The sequence below is a fragment of the Nansenia antarctica genome (genome assembly GCF_963989245.1).
Source record: "Nansenia antarctica genome assembly, chromosome: 16".
Classification (NCBI taxonomy): Eukaryota; Metazoa; Chordata; class Actinopteri; order Argentiniformes; family Microstomatidae; genus Nansenia; species Nansenia antarctica.
In genome coordinates this window covers 9,103,469-9,112,584 of record NC_137686.1, presented here as the reverse complement: position 1 = coordinate 9,112,584, position 9,116 = coordinate 9,103,469, and the positions used below count along the sequence as shown (strand labels likewise).

Genomic DNA, 9,116 nt, shown 5'->3' with positions numbered 1-9,116 from the left:
AGATTGCAAACAAACAAACTATAAAGTCGCAAGTCAACAAACTGTGAGGGGGAATCCATTGCGTTTACCTGTCCCTTTTATGTTTTGAGTCTCGCGCCAAATCCGAGCCACTTCCCGAATCGGTCACGTGATACGGCCGGCAGGTGAAGCTTCGCTCTTACCATACGTCATCAACACATGCCTCGTTACGCGCTTCACAAAAATCTGCCTCGGTTACTCGACACACGCTACGAAGCGTCGGCATCATCTCGCCATCACTAGTGTATATAACTGTGGAGGGCTTGTAAATGGAAGGTGTAGAGTAGAGGATAAAAGGGGCCGAGGGGGGGCTACACTAGGGGGGGCTACACTAGGGTGGCCAATGGTCGGATCCCATTGATGTGTTTCAGGAGGCTGTGCAGCTGAAACCCAAGCTCAGTAACATGTCGGACTTTGTGAACTAAGAATTATTGGATGCTACTGAATAAACCAAACAGAATAGGAAACAGAATGGAAATGCATATATATTAAAAAAAATTGGATAGACATAGCTCTCAACTCGGCCAGGGGAAGCGGATGCTACTAGGGGCACCTAAAGTTCGGTCCGGGCCTGTTGAGAGGGTGTCCCACATTGTCCCACACAAACATACTCCTTGTCCCACATTTGGTTTGTTGGGACCTGGTCACCCTAGTGGTGTCCAGCAAGTGATTGCTGCTATCACAGTAGAAGGCACAGGTGAGCTGTTGTACCAGTATGGGAACAATGAAGCAAACCCATGACATAGCATCCTGTAAATGTAGAGAAGACTGTAGAGAACAGTGAGTCCGCTATTACAGACTAAAATACCAAGGTTGTAATTACATGATTTTAATATACTGTAATCGGTTGTGAACTAAAGTGGGCCGGTCTGAGGCATGAAACTCCAGAGCTGAAAATGAGTCCCACTCCGACCCTGTAAGAGTGTATCCTCTTTATATTTAGGGATCTATTTAGGGATCTTGAAAAACCCATTCTCAGCCAGGTAGAGAAAGTGTATGTATGCAACCACTAGGTGTCACTCGGGTGCAGGCAATTAAATTGTCAGTGTGTCTAAAGAGGATTATCGAAGATGTGACAGCAAACGTGTCGTTTGGACCAATCACGATGCAGAATGCAGTCTCTCCGGCAACCTTTCAGTTGTCTCCTGGTCACGCGCACAGCAGGATGCAAGCATAAATGTTTTGATTTAATTTGGCTCAAGATTAACTCCATATAAGGATGCAAGCTGCCGTTAAATTCAACAACAGAAGGTGAGCTTCCCCACAACTCGACGGTTGGACCTCGCGTTTAGTGTGAATAAAGTGAGTAAAAGGAGCAAACTAATAATATATATATATATATATATATATATAATATAAACTAATAAGCCATGAATTCATACTTTGTTTGATGCCCGTCGAAGGGGAGAACCACCCGACGACCCGGTGTAGTCGGTGAAAGAAGGATTTTATGACCTTGTCTTGACGGGGTCGTGTTTATTTCGATACATAGTGAATACTTCTCTGCCCAGAGCAAAGTGAATACTTCTCTGCCCAGAGCAAAGTGAATACTTCTCTGCCCAGAGCAAAGTGAATACTTCTCTGCCCAGAGCAAAGTGAATACTTCTCTGCCCAGAGCAAAGTGAATACTTCTCTGCCCAGAGCTGAATAGACGAGGATGCTCTCCGTCTAGCGTCCTGTTACTGTAGCCTGTAGGGCTCAGAGCAGAGACAGAGAGCTCATTACCGGTATTACATTGCTAGCTAACTTCAACACAATGACTTCATGAATTTCATAATGTGCTTTTGTTTTCTGCATGCAACTGTTTGGCCTGTTACAGTGATAGGCTAGCTGTCATCATTCTGGCGATGGCCACCCACTGTGACCACGTATACATTTCAAAACAACTCTATTATTAGCTAGCTAGAGACATGTTTATCTTACTAAAGGCCCTTGCACACCAATGCGTTTTTTTTCGGATGACGGATTAAAAAATATGCATGCGAAAACGCACGCATTGGTGTGCAAAGACCTTAACACGTTAGCTGCTTGCATCATTCTGAATGATCCTACATTCTGGAAAGTTCTGCTGCTTGCCTTTTTTTCTTCCGTAAACCCTCAATGTTTCAATAACATCTAATCTCTGTCTGTTGTGTTCATGCATTATCCTCAGATCGCTAACCTACAGATGAGATGGAGTCCAGTGAGGATGGGCTCAGTGTGGGGGGCTCAGTGGGAGATGAGAACTACTTCATGGGATATACCTTTACCGATCGCTCCCACTCCAGCCGGGTGGTGAAGAGCATCATGGACCTTTGCCTAGAGGACAGACTGTTTGCTGATGTCAACATTGTCATAGTATTGACGTGACTACAATACGTAATCTATGCACGACACAGACGTAAACAGATATGCGTGAGTTACGACAGTAGAGGGTATGTAAATCATGCTACTGTGTCTGTATGCCATGTGACTCTGAGCCGGGAGTATTGAATATATAAAGTTAACGAACCCTTGAGTTGAGTCCTCCGTGATTTATTACATGGTGTCAGAAGCGGACCATTTTTGCTAAAGTTAGTAAATCATGGCGAAATTTAACCCACCGGAGAGTTTTTCTTTTGATAAACCGACGGAGTGGACCGACTGGAAGAGGCGCTTTGAGAGATTTCGAGTAGCTACCGAGCTCAACAAGAAGACGGGAGAAATACAAGTATGTTCCTTGATATATGCAATGGGGAGTGAAGCGGATAATATCTTCAAATCGTTCACGTTTACCGTAGAAAGTCATGCGAATAGTTACAACGTTGTGATGAAAAAATGTGATGAGTACTTTTTCCCAAGACGGAACGTTATCCACGAGCGCGCAGTCTTTTACCAGAGAGTGCAGCGGCATGGTGAGCAGGCAGAGACATTTATCAGAGCTCTTTATGACCTATCAGAACACTGTGAGTTCGGCGAAGTAAGGGATGAGAACATTCGGGACCGGATCGTAGTGGGGATTGTGGATAAGGAGCAGTCTCGTAAATTGCAGCTCATGTCAGGTCTCACTTTGGCGCTAACCATACAGTCTGTTCGGCAGTCGGAGACCGTTAACATGCAAGTCAATGCACAGGAGGAGGCTAATGTAGCCACCGCAGCCGTACAAGAAGTGCGGGGAGCGCGAAATAAAAATCTAAAATGGCGGCGAAATGACCAGAGAGGAGGAAGAGCCGCGGAGCGTGGAGGGAAGTGCGGCCGATGTGGGAAAACGGAGCACATTGACCCAGAGTGGTGCCCAGCTCGAAATACGACATGCAATAAATGCAACAGGACAGGACACTGGCAGAGCCAGTGCAAAACCAAAGCGGTGAGTGAAGTAACGGATGAGACAGATGAGCAGGAAGAATACTACATGGGATCAGTGAATGCAAAAACAAGTGTTGAGCAGTGGAATGTGCAGCTTCTCATTGGTGCAACATCAGTGAAGTTTAAAATTGATACAGGAGCTGATGCCAGTGTTATGTGTGAAGAGACTTTTAACATGCTTATTCCAGAGAGGGAACTGAAACAGACCAGTGTAGCACTCACCAGCCCAGGGGGTCAATTAGACTGTCAAGGACAGTTCCAAGCTAGCACTACATACAAGAGCAAGTCATACTCGTTCCCAGTGTTCGTCATCAGAGGACAGTCTGTCAACAACTTACTCAGCAGGTCCACAGCAGCAGAGATGGGCCTTGTGAAACGTATCGAGGAGGTCCATAGTGCCTTCGGTGAGCATGGCACACTCAAGACGGAGCCTGTGAAGATACAGCTCAAGGACAACGCCACTCCATATGCGGTGCACACAGCGCGCAGGGTCCCAATACCGCTGAGGCCCAAGGTCAGAGAGGAGCTACGCCGCATGGAGGAGAACGGTATCATAGAGGAGGTAACCGAGCCAACTGACTGGTGTGCCCCTATGGTGCCTGTGCTCAAGAAGAATGGAAAGGTGCGTATATGTGTTGATCTCAAGAAACTGAACGAACAGGTCAAGAGAGAGAGATTCATCCTATTTACACCAGAAGAGATCATAGCCGAGCTGAGTGGAGCAACGGTGTTCTCCAGCCTGGATGCAGCCTCGGGGTTCTTCCAGATACCTCTGCACAGCGAGAGTAGCCGGCTCACCACATTCATCACTCCTTTCGCAAGGTACTGTTTCCGGCGCCTGCCGTTCGGAATAACGAGCGCCCCGGAGATATTCCAAAGGAAGATGACTGAGACACTCCAAGGCCTGCAAGGCGTCGCAGTCTATATGGACGATATAGTCGTGTACGGAAAGGACATGGAAGAACATGATCTCCGTCTCCAGAAGGTCCTGGAGAGAGTCGAATCTTCTGGGCTCAAGCTCAACAAGGAGAAGTGTAAGCTAAGGCAGACACAGCTCAGCTTTCTGGGACAGGTGGTCGACGCCACAGGTGTGCGGCCTGATCCAGCAAAAGTGCAAGCCATCCGGGAGCTCGCAGCACCAGAGAACGTGCATGAGCTCAAACGTGTCCTTGGCATGGTAAACTATCTCGGTAAATATGTGCCGAACCTGTCCACAGTGGGCCAGCCACTGTACGAGCTGCTCAAGTCCAAGACAGCCTGGACCTGGGGCCCAGCACAACACACAGCCTTTGAGAAGGTGAAAGAGCTCCTGATGACATCACCAGTATTGGTATTCTACGACGCCAACCGACCCACTGCAGTCTCAGCTGATGCAAGCAGCTACGGGCTCGGCGGCGTGCTGCTGCAGCTCCATGGAAAGGATTGGAAGCCAGTCGCATACTGTTCCAGGAGGCTGACGGATGCGGAAACCAGATACGCTCAGATCGAGAAAGAATGTCTGGCGAGTGTCTGGGCCTGTGAGAGGTTTGAGAAATACCTCTACGGCCTCGAGACCTTCGATCTAGTGACCGACCACAAGCCCCTGGTCCCACTAATGAACAGTAAGGACTTGGACAACGTCCCACTAAGGTGCCAGAGACTTCTCATGCGGCTCATGCGCTTTAAGCCAGTAGCTAGTTATGCGCCTGGGAAGACCCTTGTAGTGGCAGACACACTGTCAAGGAGCCCTCTGAGCCACGCTGAGAACGGGAGAGACACACACTCTGAGGTGGAGTGTTACATCGCAGCTGTCATGGACAGTGTGCCAGCTAGCCCACGAAAGATGGACAGCATACGAGCAGCTACTGCGGCCGACGAGAGGCTGCAAACGGTGATCAGGTACATCAGGTCAGGATGGCCTGAGCACGCATACCAAGTACCAAGTGACATACGTGAGTACTTCGCTACACGAGATGAACTTTCAGAGTACGACAGGCTCGTCGTCAGAGGAAGCCGCATAGTGATACCAGCGACAATGAGAGCAGACATCCTCGATAGAATCCACGATGGACATCAAGGACTCTCAAAGTGTAGGGACAGGGCGAACGCCTCGGTCTGGTGGCCCGGCATTTCCACACAGCTCAAGAACATTGTCTATTCGTGTCAGTCCTGTTGTGAGTTGAGAAGAGCACAGCAGAAGGAGCCGTTGATATCTACTCCGCTCCCCGACAGACCATGGCAGCGTATAGCTCTAGACCTCTGTGAGCACAACAAGCAGAACTACCTAGTCATCTCAGACTACTACTCAAGGTATATTGAGATACTGCACATGACGACGACAACCAGTACTCAAGTTGCTTTGAAGCTCAAAGGAACATGCGCCCGCTACGGCATTCCAGATGTGGTTGTCAGCGACAATGGACCTCAATTCTCGAGCGCTGAGTTTCGAAACCTGGCACGTAAGCTCGACTTCGAACACATTACTTCGAGCCCACACAACGCACAGGGGAACGGTCATGCAGAAAGGGCGGTCCAGGTTGCTAAGCGAATCCTGAAACAGAAAGACCCTCTCATCGCACTCATGTGCTACAGGTCGACGCCCTGCAGTACAACGGGGGCCAGCCCAGCTGAACTTCTAATGGGCCGGAAGATCCGGACGACTCTACCGACCATCGAGGGGAACCTGCAACCCTCATGGCCTGACAAACAGCAGGTCAAGCAGAAGGACGAGGCTGAAAAGAGGAAGCAAGCCTTCTACTACAACCGACGACATGGGGCGAGACCCCTACCTCCACTACAGCCTGGTGGTAAGGTCCTCACAAAACTGGACCACCAGAAAACCTGGACAGCTCCTGCAGTCGTGACCAGCGAGAGTGTCACGCCACGCTCTTATCTCATCGAGACACAGCAGGGGGTGTCACACCGCCGCAACCGACGCCACCTCCAGGCAGTTCCTGCTCCACAGCCAGCTGGGGACACAGCACCTGCCTCATCTGTTCGTGAGGACACCAGTCAGGAGCCAGGTAACGCCAGTATCAGCATACCTGCTGGTGCCGAATGACTGTCACAGACCAGGTCTGGACGGATCTCCAGACCGGTTGTCAGACTGGTCTTGTGAGTTAACAAGTCCTCTCATGACTTTCTTTTTGGGGGGGGGGGGAAGTGAAGGGAAAAGAGTTCCTGGTGGTAAAACCACAATACTGAATGTCAAAAGAGTTCCAGAATGTGAACCGTTCATTTGATAATTATTTGCTAATCCAAATGTTGATTGATATTATTGTTTATTGATTGTGATAGAATAACATTGTTTTACAGAATGTTCATCTGTTGTTTACTTCAAGGAAAGAAACGAAAAGGGGGAGATGTCATAGTATTGACGTGACTACAATACGTAATCTATGCACGACACAGACGTAAACAGATATGCGTGAGTTACGACAGTAGAGGGTATATAAGTCATGCTACTGTGTCTGTATGCCATGTGACTCTGAGCCGGGAGTATTGAATATATAAAGTTAACGAACCCTTGAGTTGAGTCCTCCGTGATTTATTACAAACATCACAGTGGATGGCAAGGAGTTCAACCTGCATCGCCTGGTGCTCTCAGCCCAGAGCAGCGTCTTCCGCTCTATGTTCACCTCCAATCTGAAGGAGGCACACAACCGCTGCATTATACTCAAGGATGTCAGTGCATCAGTCTTCCAGTTGCTAGTCGACTACATTTATCATGGAACCATCAAACTGAGGGTGGAAGACCTCCAGGACACGTATGAAATGTCAGACATGTACCACTTAACTGCCCTGTTTGAGGAATGCTCACGCTTCCTCTCACGCACAGTGGAGGTCAAGAATTGTCTGCAGGTGATTGGCTGGTAGCGATAGTTTACACATCGTGTCATACAACAAATCATTGCATTTGAATGAATGAGTTTACCATTATGCTCTATGCCTTTTCATGTAATTAACATAATTAACCTAGATGTGAAATCTGTCAAAGTGTGTTACCCTATCACCTGTCTGCCGTCTTGTTGTGGTATACATTCATCAGCACAGCTTGTGGTGTTCAGTTATTCAGTTGATCACTCTTTCCACCCTCTCCAGGTGATGTGGCTGGCAGACAGACACAGTGACCAGGAGCTGTACACTGTTGCTAAGCATTGTGCTAAAATCCATCTGGTTCAGCTGCATCAGACTGAAGAATTCCTCAACCTGCCCCTCTGCCTGCTCTTGGACATTTTAAAAGGTTTGTGATTCATCCAATAGGCTTCTCCTCCCACCTCAGCTGCATGCATACCAACAGTGTGTTCTATATGTCGACTGCTTGTCTTAATACTTGTGATCCAGCAGAGTCATGCTGTGATGTGTTCAGAAGTATTTACTTTGCTTGTTGCAGATGGCGTCCCGACCTCTCAGAACCCAACCGTGTCCATTCAGTCCTGGATAAATCACAACAGGGTGGAGAGAGAGGAATTCGCTAGTGTTCTTCAGGAGCCTAAAGGTAAATTCTATGTTTTTTAAGTAAACACACAGCTGGCCTTCTTCCTTTGTGGTACCATAGATTAAAGAGATGTTCAGTAGTATTTCCATTTAGTGATTATTTTCTTTTGTCTCTAAATCCTCTCCCCTGGGCCAATAGGAAATTGGTGAAAATGTCCACATCTACCTGATAGGGAAGGAAGAGACGCACACATTCACTGGCTGTGTCACTCCACTGCGATGAGGATGATGCCATCAGTGTGAGTGGCCAGAACAGCTTGTATCATCAGATCACTGCAGCCTGTAAGCATGGAGGGGACCTGTACGTGGTTGGTGGCTCCATCCGCCGTCGCATGTGGAAGTGCAACATGCATACCATGGACTGGGAGCGCTGTGCCCCGCTGCCCAGAGACCGCCTTCATCACACCATGGTGTCAGTGTCCAACCAGGATACCATCTACTCCTTAGGGGGCAAAACCCTGCCGGACACACTGTCCAACGCTGTCACATACTACACTGTCAAGGACAACATGTGGACAGTGACCAGCCAACTGGACACGGCTGTGTCTGGGGCGGCAGGGGTTAACCTGGGAGGGACCATCTACCTGCTGGGAGGGGAGGAACATGACATGGACTTCTTCACCAAACCCTCCCGCCTCATCCAGTGCTTTGACACAGCCACTCAGAAGTGCCAGATGAAGCCCTACATGCTGCCGTTTGCTGGCTGCATGCACGCTACGGCCCACATGGCCCTGATCTGTGTAGTGGCTGAGGGGGACTCCCTAGTGTGCTACAACCCTCTGCTGGAAAGCTTCACGCGCCTGCGCTTCCCTGAGGTGTGGAGCTGGGTGCCCTCTCTCTGGAAGGTGGCCAGCTGCAATGGCTGCATATACGTCTTCAGGGACAAGTGCAAAAAGGGCGATGCTAACACGCTAAAGTTCAACCCTGCCACCTCTGTCGTCACTGTCATCAGGGGGATAAAAATTCCCCTCAGAAACTGGCAGTTCATATTGGCCTGAACATTTCACTCATTGTTGCTGATTTCCATATTTCCCCAAACAGATATAATTTTAGTTATCATTGTGACAGTCATTGTTACTGGTCTACATAAGAAAAACAATATTGTGATTAGCACATAGCATAAAGGTGTTGTAGCTTATTGTGTCTAAAGATTAATGTAAAATCCTGTTTGTGTGCATACACAGGACCAGTGGGGATGTTTTGTAACTTTATAACTTTCCATGACTAATTCCTAAAATTTTATTTTCTTGCTGTTCATGTACATTAAATGTATCAATTATACAGTACATTTGTGTATC

General features: G+C 48.3%; 1 pseudogene across 1 annotated transcript; it reads left to right on the top strand.

The window, feature by feature from the left end:
* The first annotated feature begins 2,190 nt into the window (after nucleotides 1–2,190).
* LOC308171563 (kelch repeat and BTB domain-containing protein 4-like) lies at nucleotides 2,191–8,816 on the top strand (annotated as a pseudogene). Its single transcript has 5 exons — nucleotides 2,191–2,355; nucleotides 6,889–7,182; nucleotides 7,423–7,564; nucleotides 7,715–7,819; nucleotides 7,958–8,816. The product of its transcript is annotated as a kelch repeat and BTB domain-containing protein 4-like (transcript).
* Nucleotides 8,817–9,116: the final 300 nt, after the last annotated feature.